The sequence below is a fragment of the Pelodiscus sinensis genome, chromosome 4 (assembly GCF_049634645.1).
Source record: "Pelodiscus sinensis isolate JC-2024 chromosome 4, ASM4963464v1, whole genome shotgun sequence".
Classification (NCBI taxonomy): Eukaryota; Metazoa; Chordata; order Testudines; family Trionychidae; genus Pelodiscus; species Pelodiscus sinensis.
Genome location: NC_134714.1, coordinates 82,607,218 through 82,616,825, shown reverse-complemented (window position 1 = coordinate 82,616,825; position 9,608 = coordinate 82,607,218). Strand labels below are relative to the sequence as shown.

General features: G+C 46.3%; 1 protein-coding gene across 4 annotated transcripts in view; it reads right to left on the bottom strand.

Annotated features, from left to right (window-relative positions):
• LOC102449934 (transmembrane protein 263-like) overlaps positions 1–9,608 on the bottom strand; it is a 408,340-nt gene that overhangs the window by 375,773 nt on the left and 22,959 nt on the right. The gene's annotated exons all lie outside the window — the stretch shown is intronic.

The following is a 9,608-nucleotide window of genomic DNA, read 5'->3' as shown; positions in this document are numbered from 1 at the left end:
CAGTGGCAGTCAAAAAGGCAAATCTTAGGAGTCATTAAAAAAAGAGATAGAGAATAAGACAGAAAATATCTTATTGCCTCTGTATAAAGCCATGGTATACCCACATCTGGAATACTGCGTACAGATGTGGTCACCTCATCTCAAAAAAAGATATATTGGCATTGGAAAAGGTTCAGAAAATGGCAACAGAAATGATTAGGGGTTTGTAACAGGTCCCATATGAAGAGAGATTTAAAAGACTTGGACTTTTCAGCTTAGAAAAGAGGAGACTAAGAGGGGACACGATAGATGTCTATATAATCATGACTGTTGTGGAAAAAATGAATAAGGAAAAGTTATTTACTTATTTCCACTATAAATGAAATTATTAGGCAGCAGGTTTAAAACAAACAAAAGGAAGTTTTTCTTCACTCAGTGCACAGTCAACCTGTGGAACTCCTTGCCAGAGGATGCGGTGAAGGCTAGAACTTTAACAGGGTTCAAAATAGAGCTAGATAGATTATTGGAGGTTAGGTCCATCAATGGCTATTAGCCAGGATGGGTAGGAATGATGTCCCTAGCCTCTGTTTCTCTGAAGGTGGGTGACAGGGGAGGGATCACGTGAGGATTACCTGTTGTGATCCCTTCCTCTGGGGCATCTGGTATTGGCCACTGTCAGCAGATAGGATACTGGGCTAAATGGACCTTTGGTCCGACCCAGTGTGGCTGTTCTTATGTTCTTAGAGCCTGGGGGAGGCTCTCTTTGATTAGTAGTAAGAGTAGCATTTCAAATATAAATAATTGAAACAAAGATTATGCCACACTGAGTTGAACCAATGATCCATCTAGTCTGGTAGTATGTAGTTCCCACTGGCTATGTCTACACAGAATTTTTGAAAGAGGATATGGAAATTCCTGTGGCTCTTTCGAAAGTGAAAGTAGTCTGGATGCGTTTTTTTCGGAAAAAAAACTTTTTTCGAAAAAAAACGTTCTTCCTTAAAAATGAGGTTTACACTTTTTTTCGAAAAAGGGTTTTTCCCCCCTAAAAAACGCATCCAGTCTACTTTCACTTTTGAAAGATCCTCTTTTGAAAGTGAGATCGGAAGAAGATATGCAAATTCCTGCAGAATTTGCATATCTGCTTTTGAAAAAAATGTAGTTTAGACGTGCTGATAGTGGCTAGTGCTTTGTGTTTCGGAGGAAAATACGAGAGCTTCTCAGTTCATCTAACTATGCACTGCTCTCTACCATGGGGATGCTTTCTTCCTAATCTCAGCTGGTGATCAGTTTATGCTGGTAAGTGTTAGTACTGACAGCCTGTGTCACTTCACTAGCCTGCTGTTTAGTTCATTTTAATGGTGTATTTAAGAGAGTCTTGCAGTGTGAGCATCATAGACTTCCTCATGCCTCCCAGTCAGAAGACAGAATAGTTAAAGAGATTGCAATTTACATGCTAGGAGTGACTCTGACTGAGGGTATGTCTACACAGCAATCAGGAAGTGTGACTGCAGCATAAGTAGACACACATGGGCTTTCTAATTAATAGCATTGTAGCTAGTGTGGCATGGGCTAGCCACACCTGTAGTCCAACCTGGGACCCTAGGTATGGACTCAGGGGACTAGCATATGCTGCAGCATCTGTACTGATATTTTTAACATGCTAACTCAATCAAAATTAGCTTGGAGATGCCTAGACTTGCTGGCCCAATTGCAGTGTTGACATATCCTGTGTGGCTTAGAACAGCAGGGGCTCAAAGACAGACAGCTCATGAGCCATGTAAATATTGCTGAAGGGATATTTATTTAATCAGTCTAGCCGTATCCAATAACAAGAAAGGTTGGTACATTAACTCCTGGCATCCCTATTTAGAATTACAGGCACGTTTTGCAGGCATGGAAATTTCTAGTGATTGTAGAACCGCAGTTATAGCAATCTTTTTAGATAACTGCAAATGTAGGCGAGCTTTGCACCAGCTTAGCTACATACTAAGGAATTGTGCTATCACTGAAGTCAATGCTGCCACTGGCGGAGGCAGATTTCACCCTTTGAATCTCATGGCTCCAGGTCTGTCCCTCTTTCTGCTCTACATGCCCACAAATCCCTCTGATTCCCACAAATCGCTCTGCAATTACCAATGTCACGATGGTGGGGAAGGGGAACAAGGGGTCTAATTTCTGACAGGACAGAAGGTCTCCCCATCATGACAGAAACTGCATACACATGGCACCAGAAACATGTCCCAAAACAACCTCAGAAACATTTGGTCTCATTGGAAACAGTGGCAGTGCCCCTTTCTGTTACAGATTAACATAGCCGCTGTCAAAGCCCAAACTCCCTATTTCCTTCTTAGCCACTGCAAGCTGGCTGAAAACCTCGTGCTCAAAGGTCTGATCCTGCTGAAGTTGGAATCAGTGGCAAAGCTCCCACAGACTGTAATGTAATGGAAGCACGAGTAGGTGCAGACCCTCAAGTTTATCTGGAAGGTCATATGGCTCTTGGCTGGCCAAATAAAAGTGAATTTTACTGCAACTCATTTATGCTTCTTAGTCTTATGTTTGTACAGATGGTCAGATCATCCTGGGTGGGTTGCCCATGTTTGGTTGTATTCCACTGAGTACTATGGGGCTAGTGGAAGAGAATACTCCCTCTCCAGGTACAGGTCATCATAGCATATCCACCAAGGCTATGTCTACACTACAGTGTTATTTCGGAATAACAGACATTATTCCAAAATAACTTAGTCCGCGTCTACACTACAAACAGTTATTTTGAGATAATGCTGAAATAACGTTGAGCTGCAGGACTTCTTACTCTGACTCCTGTAACTCTCATTTCACAAGGAGTAAGAGAAGTCGAAGGAAGAGAGCTCTGCCTCAGACTTCCTGCTACGCAGACAGCACCAAAAGCCGAAATAAGCTATTTCAACTTAAGCTACGCAATTGACGTCGCTGAGGTTGCATAGCTTATTTCGCCTTTAGCCCTGCTGTGTAGTTTGTTGCAGCCTTGGGGCACGTCTATTTCCCTTCCCTGTCTGTAGAAAAATTAAGTGGTGTTCATGCTCCACTTCCCTTCCCCCAATGCTCTCCCAGCCCACTCTCCCGAAACAACCCTCTGCTACACTGCAGGTGGAGCCCTATGAAGCAATCTCCATTCTTCTGTCTGAGCCTCCCAGATACTGCTCCCAATCAGGCAAATCCACCTCAGCCCCAGTAACTGAAAGGCTTAAGATTCAAATTGTGACTTTCTTTCTCTGCAACAAATTCCAGTATCAGCAGTGAGGAAGTCATAAAATCACAGAACACTAGAACTGGAAGGGACCTCAGGAAGTCATCGTGCCCAGTCCCCTGCTCTTAAGGCAGGACCAAGCACCATCTAGACCAGGGCTGGCCCAGGAGGCCTCTATGGGCCAGATCCAGCCCACCAAGTGGGTTGATCCAGCCCACAGAGACCCTGCCGCTCACCTGCCCCCAGAACAATTAGGGCCTGGGGTTGGGGGGAAGTGCATGAAGTTTCCTCTGCGCTGCCAGGAGCGTGCGGTGCTTAGAAGCACTGTGTGCTCCTGGCCCAGTGGGAGGAGACTTTGTGTGCTCCCCTACCCCCAAGCCCTGATTGGCCTGGGGGTGGAGGGAGCACACAAAGTTTCCTCTGCCCTGCCCCTGCCCCACGAGGAGCATGAGGCACTTAGAAGCACCACATACTCCTGGCGGTGTGGGAGGAGGCTTCCCTGACTGGCCTGGAGGTGGGGGAGCACGCAAAGTTTCCTCCGCCCTGCAAGGTACTTGTGGAGCTTAGAAGCGCCACATGCTTCTGGCAGGCCAGGAGGAATCTTTGTGCACTCCCCTGCCCGCAAGCCCTGATTGGCCTGGAGGCAAAAGGGTGAGTGCGTGAAGCCTCCTCCCAGTGCCAGGGGCATGGGCGCCTAGAGGGAACCTCTGGGGGGTGGGGCAAAGGCTCTTCCCCACCCCCAGAACTATCATGGTCTGTGGGTAGGGAAGCAGGTACGTATCCTGGCCCCACCCTTCCCGCTTGAGTCTTCGCCCCTTCCAGTGAGGCCCAGGGACCACGTCAAAAATTTCTGAAATGGTTCCCAGCAAAAAATTATTGCCCACCTCTGATCTAGACCAGTGTTTCTTAAAAATTTTTCTCATAAAGTACCTCTTTAAAAAAAATTATAAGTACCTCCAGTACCTACAGTTTTCAGACACACACAAAAATTGTCTACCATTGCAACACATTTGTTTAAACAACTTAATTGTAGGTGGGCAGGCAATTAAATTTTTGGATGTAAAAAGCACAAAAATAATAAAGCTCTATAAAACTTAAAACAAAAATTCAGTTTTCTCCAAATTTCAGTTGTCTTAATGTACCCCCCAGATTTCTCTTGAGTACTCCGAAGGGTACTCATACCACTGGTTGAGAAACACTGATCTAGACCATCCCTGATAGATATCTGTCTAACTTGCTCTTTAAAATCTTTAATTTTGGAGATTTCACAACCTTACTGCACAATTTATTCTAGTGTTTAGTCACCCTGACTGTCAGGAAGTTTTTCCTAATGTCCAACCTAAACCTCCCTTGCTGCAATTTAAGCCCATTGTTTGCCCTCCCGGGAGTAGAGGGGGTTTGAATTCTAGGGATGTGTCTAGACTACATGGCTCCGTCATGCCTCGTGAAATGAGGTTTACCGGAGCAGTTGACAAAGGCTTTCCTTGTCAACCGTGGCGCGTCTAGACCGCCCCGCTGTGCCGGATCAGCTGATAGTCGGCACAGCGTGGTGGCCATTTTGATGTAAATGAAGCGGCGATTATTTAAATCGCTAGTTCATTTTTCTATGTCTAGTAAATTCATCTACATGGCTCCGTCGATGGAGCCATATAGTCTAAACACACCCTAGCAGTACAGGGAATTTGTCCACTGGGTAAATGTGGTTGTGAAGGGAATTAGAAGGTTGCATGGCTTGAAGTTTCTGGCAAAAGAGAAAGAAGGAAGAATCTGCGATGATCTGAGACACAAATGTTACAGAGTGGATCCTGGTTCTGTACAGAGCTCAAACTGTTCTTAGTGCAGAGTTCTTTCTGTATGAAGAAGATACGTCTCTGCACCATGCAGCACTGGATCATTGACCCTCACATTGCTGGAGGTCCCTTGTATTTTTCTGCAAAAAAGCCTAGTAAGAGAGCACATGGTAAGCCACTAGAGTGCAGTAGCAGATCATGTTTTCAGCTAGGATGTACATGAGGAGTATCTGTAAATACAACTAAGAAACAGGAGCTTCAGGGGGCAGCCGAGCTAGTTTGTTACAGAAAAAATCAGCAAGCAAATGGTCTGGTAGCACTTTATAGACTAACAAAACATGTAGATGGGATCATGAGCTTTTGAGGGCACAGCCCACTTTTTCAGATGACTGGAGTTATGATTAGAGGATAAGGAAACTCAAAATAAATAGTAGAAGGGAAGGGGGGGGGGGAGAAAGATGTTCTGTCGCCCAACCCCCTACCTCTATGCATGAAGTATCTTCTGAGGGGGTTGGGCGACAGAACATCTTACTTCATGCATAGAGGTAGGGGGATGGGCAATAGAACATCTTACTCCCCCCCCCCTTCCCTTCTCCTATTTATTTCAGGTTTCCTTATCCTCTAATCATAACTAAGAAACACCATGACATTAGGAGTCTGAACCTTTTGTTTGGTATCTGAATGTTGTGGAAAGACAGAATCAGAGGAAGTAAAGACAAATGAGTACCCTCTGGCCTGTAGTCAACCTGTGGAACTCCTTGCCAGAGGAGGCTGTGAAGGCTGGGACTATAATAGAGTTTAAAGAGAAGCTAGATAATTTCATGGAGGTTAGGTCCATAAAAGGCTATTAGCCAGGGGATAAAATGGTGCCCTTGGCCTTTGTTTGTCAGAGGCTGGAGAGGGATGGCAGGAGACAAATCACTTGATCATTGTCTTCGGTCCACCCTCTCTGGGGCACCTGGTGCTGGCCACTGTCAGCGGACAGGATACTGGGCTAGATGGACCTTTGGTCTGACCCAGTACGGCCATTCTTATGTTCTTATGTTATGGCCCATCTGTTGGAGGCCAATGTACAGAAGCCACCAAAGCAGACCTTCAGAAAACTTCTATATGTGCAGCCAGTCTCAAAAATCTCTACCTGTTACAAAGCATTTGCACTAGGCTATTAAATAATAATAAACCCTCCCTTTAACCAAGAGATGTGCTCATTACTGGTAACAATACTACTTACAAGGTAAAAATTGCCTTTGAAGAACATTCCTGTTGAGGCTCAATGAACCTCTGGAAATTTCCAGTCAGGGCAGAAAAATAAAAAACAGGGGAGTTTCACCTCACTTGGGAGATCTTTTGAAACCAGCTGATTTGGGTCAGGAACCTCCTCCCCACAATTTCCCCTAACAAGCCTCTGGCACCCCCATTACCTATAGTCATCTGCTGTGCAAAGTCCCCATAATCTCAAGTTCTGGAATTCCCCATCCAGCCTGCTAGCCCACCATCTTTTTTGTCACCTTGGAAAGAAAGGCCAACCAATGGGCCCACATTACCAACATTCCTCCTGTGCCATTTGCTAAGAACTGAGGACTGCCCATTGGAAATTTCCCTCTACTCCGATGAACTCTGGATTGACACTTAGCCCAGAGTTTAAGGAATGGCCATAGAGAAGGATATGTGGAGGAATTTTCTGGTCTCACTGCCACAGAAAGAGGTGGTGAGTGACTGCTTCCTCCTCTAAACAATGCTGCAGAGTAGAATTAAGTAGGGGGATCTGCCAGCTGCCTGCTGAAGAGCCAAATGAGGGAAACATGTACAGTATAAGATGGCTGAAGGTAAAAAAGAAGTGTGTCTTGAGAAGGCCATGAGGGAGTTAAGTTGTGACATAGCCTGTGGAATCTGCTGCGGTCAGTAGTTTGTCTCTGAATTTCATTTTCAGTTCTGGAGCAGGACTATCCTTAGGCATGTGCAGCGTATGTGGCTGCATGGGACACCCAAAAATTTGGAGCACCACTGAGCTGCCTCCATTGTGGCAGGGAAAGCAAGAGGCTGTGCTGCCCTGGCTGGGCTATCAGGGTGGAGTGGGATTGCACTGGGAGCAGGGAACTCTTGGAGTAGCTGAGGGGGAAACCACAGGTGAGATTGGGAAAGGCAGGAGGAGAGTGGCTCATGGGTGCAGCACGTGATGGCTCCACATGCCAAGTTTTCCCCACTCTGCAGTTTTCCAAGGGGTGGTTTGTAACTTGCCCCACTGAGCTGAGAGTGTGTGTGGCCTGGCTGGGCTGCTGCACCCTGCCAAAGGCGTCCCATGGCTGCCCTGGGAGAGGAGGGGTGATGAATGTGTTCTGGAGCAGAGTTGGTGCTGGGCTGCAGAGCCACAATGTCTCCTGGAGCACAGGTGACAGGGGAAGAGGGCAGCTGAGGAGCTGCGCCGGGCACTCCTCCCAACCAGCTTTGCGTCCTGCCCCAGCCTCGCCAAAGTGGAGCCTCGTCAGCTCTCCAGGACTGCTGAGCAGTGCTTGCCCAGCCAAAGGAACGGATGGCTGCATCTGGCGGGCAGTGGCAGCCCTGCCTCCCTCAGAAAAGGCACATGCAACTCATTGCACGAGCGAGGGTCCTACTGTGCGCAGGCACCACCATCCTCTGCTGCTGGGAAGTGGGAGCTTTTGCTTGCCATCGCGGAGCTTCAGCCAGTTGCTTGCCTCTTCTCCTCCCTCCCACCCACCTTTGGTAAGGTTATCTGGGTGTGCGTAGATTGGAAAGTGGAAGTTCAGCTGACTGGAAGGGAGAAGGTGGGGGAGAGTAGGTGCACACAGCACCTTGATCAGGGCACATCCAGCACCCTCAGCAACATGCAGCTCAGCAAAGGGCCACAGAGGAACCATAGCTTTAAACCTGAGAGCAGGTAAGAGTAGGTTGGCTCCTGCACCCCAGCGTGCGCTGCAGTCTCCTTTGGCGGGGGCTGTATGCACAGAGTTGAATGAGCCGGTGCAGCACATCCTGCATGAGAGAGGGGGAGTGGGGGTCTCTGTAGGACCGGTGACCCCACACCACCATGAGGTAAGCTGCACGGCTCAGAATCCCCCAGGCTGCTGCAGCATCTGTATTGTTCATCCGCATTAAAGTGTGCCTAATTTGTTTAAACTGTTTTTAATAAAGTGCATGTGGTAAATTTTCCAATACCGTATGCTTATGTTTTTGTTGCTAAGAGCAAGTTGGGCATAAGGATACCAGTTTAATAATACTGTGCAGGGCCCGATAAATCCTAAGCATGGCCCTGTTCTGGAGGAAGTATAAACTCAAACCTCAGAAGAAAACCCAAGTGTCACTGAAACCACCACGCTGACCATACCAGAAACATTCACTGAAATGCACAAGTACCAAGAGCTCTGGCTTTCACAAAGCCCCTTTTTAAAATTGTATTAATGAAGCCTCTTTAACAAGCTGTGGCCTGAAACCAATGTACATTTATCTCCCTACAGATACACAACACCTAGTCATTGTTTTTCTACCATAATGTCAACTATTTCCAGGGAACCAATGTCTGTGTTAAGTTCATTGTGGTATGTAGGTCTGTAAGATAATTTATTTGATTTAAACCTGCGTCCAGCGCTAAAGTTCATATTATCTAGGTGTCACCAGCAATTTCAGGGGCAGATGAACCTGACATTTGGCAAAATGTTTTTGTGGCCATTTTGCAAATGATATATAGCTTATGGGATCTAGGAATCATGAATTTGGTAAACTAGGGAGTAAAATGTTCATGCACAATTTGCACGAAGCCAATGGGAACTGTAAGACAGGGAGGGCGCTGTCAAGGAGAGCACTGACTGTGTCTGCCTTCTTCTTGTCTGACCAATAAGGGGCCCTATGCTTCTGCTTCAGACTGGGAGAAATAAGAACTTTGGGACCGGATTAGATGATGAGGCGGATGAAATGATAAAACTGTGCTTAATTTTGTGGGGATTTCACATGAGTTGCTTTGGGATACTTCTCCTGTAGTTATTGGGATGTTTGGCTGGGGAACTTCACTAATGATTATTCTATAGGAAGTTAGACTCCAAATTCTTGGTGTGACTATCACCCCTAGCTGAGCTCCTTGCTGAGCTAACCCTTTGTTGGTTGCCTCAATGTCCTGCTCAAGCCTCAAAGTGGAGGGTGGGAGGGAAGGCTAGAGTGCGTCAGTTTCCCCACCAGTTGGAAAAGTTGGCAATCCTAACAGAGTGATGGGTCTCCACTGGGTTCTTATCAGGAGTCAGTCTGTAAACCCCGGGTATAGAGAAAGCCTAAGTTCCTAGCAATTTCTCTCAGGGTTGTGAACATGTGTAGGCTCTGGCTTTCCCTTCCAGAACGAGTAGTTTATATTAGATCCTACAGGCTCTCTGCTTACAGAAGCAGAAATCTAAACAGGGGAGGAGTTAAACTGATTCCAGTTTTATAAGGGCAAATACAATTCTAATATTTTACATAATACAGAAACATTATTAACAGTATGCCAGAGTTACTAAGGAGGAACAATGATAATACTTACATCAGATCAAGGTCTATATGGCTAAAAAGAAAGAATCATGGAGCAATAGAGACGAGAGAAAAGAGAGGGAGGGAAGGGAAGATAATGTAAC